The following is a 1,505-nucleotide window of genomic DNA, read 5'->3' as shown; positions in this document are numbered from 1 at the left end:
ATATGCAGAATAATGCTCAAGAGTTCTATGCTTTTATTATTGAAATTTTCAAACATACACAAAAGTAGAGACAAGATTACAGTGAACCACCACATACTTAACACCCACTTTGAATATTTATCAACTCTGTTTCATCTTATTTCATCCACACCCCTTTTTTACTTGCTGGATTATTTAAAGCAAATCCTAGATAATTTCATTTATTCGTACATACTTGGATGCTCGTGTTTATTCAGTTCTTACAACAATTAAAAAAGATACAATAAAAATAAGTATATTTTAAAAGATTGAACCTAAATCACTAATCTGAAATTTGAGATTCAGTACTACATTATATGTAAAGAAAGTGGAGAGACCATTTTCAAAATAGAAAAATTCAATGAGCTCTTCCCAGATATTACAAAAAGAAAAGAAAAGAAAAAAACCAAAACCCTGATTTGTCCTTGGTGAATTTAAGGTTTTTAAAATATTTTCTTTGGAGCAAAAGAACTGGAATAGTCCTATTAGAAATGCAGTGAGAAGTGCTTTTGTAATGCATACATTTAACTGACTGAAGAATTTGGATTATTCATCTGAAACCTTATAGCTTAAATGTGGTTCATTGTACAGAGTCTTGCCAGAAAGTCGTTATTCCAAGATATCTGACCCTAATATTTTATTGCATTGAAAATATAAAGCTGCTTTTACCCTTGGGAATGCACATATTTCAGGTTCTTAAGCACTAGAATCCTCTCACATGGTGAATATCTTCATTATTACCCTTTCACGTGTTCAAGGAAATCTGATTTCAAATTCCAGAGTTACATCATTTTATGGATTGCTCTAGAGGAAGATAAATTAACTAAAACCCACATGGTCCTTAGTTGATGTGAAATGTCAAACAGAGCAGCCACAGAAAAAAAAGACGGAGAGTCTCGCTGTCTCAGCTGTGAAGGTGATAATATTAACTTGCTAGCAGCCCAGATACATGATGTGAAGGGGCTTATTTTCAAGCAATGCCTGAAAATCCAAAACCTATAGAACTGTGGGCCCCAAGCAGTCACTGAGCCAAGTCCTGACAATTTGATGAGAATAAAGTTTTAAAAGAGCATCTGGTAGAGGTTGAGTGACACCAGAAGAAATTATTAGAACAAGAGAAAACAGGATAAGTACTTAAATCAGCAATTACTTCAAAGCACTCAGGAGTAATAGAGAGCATGATGACATCAAAATTGCTACAAAACATGCCTAAAATTTTTCCAGTCTTTTCTGAGTGCTTTGCATTTTGATGAGCGCTCTGAATATTTACTTTAGATATAGAGTGCACACAGATTAAAACTGATGAGCAGAAATAAAACTCTGAAACTGGATATTTTCCTTATTCCTGTTGGCTTGTCAGTGCTGTCAACCATTCATTCTTCTTGTTCAGGTTATTGCATCAATGACGCACATTACATTTAGAAACAGACATGGTTCAATTATTGTGATTTAGAAGTATCTACAATTCAAGAGATCTCAGTACAAAG

This window comes from Saimiri boliviensis, chromosome X (genome assembly GCF_048565385.1).
Source record: "Saimiri boliviensis isolate mSaiBol1 chromosome X, mSaiBol1.pri, whole genome shotgun sequence".
NCBI classification, from domain to species: Eukaryota; Metazoa; Chordata; class Mammalia; order Primates; family Cebidae; genus Saimiri; species Saimiri boliviensis.
The sequence above is the reverse complement of the archived record's forward strand: the minus strand, read 5'-3'. Positions refer to the sequence as shown.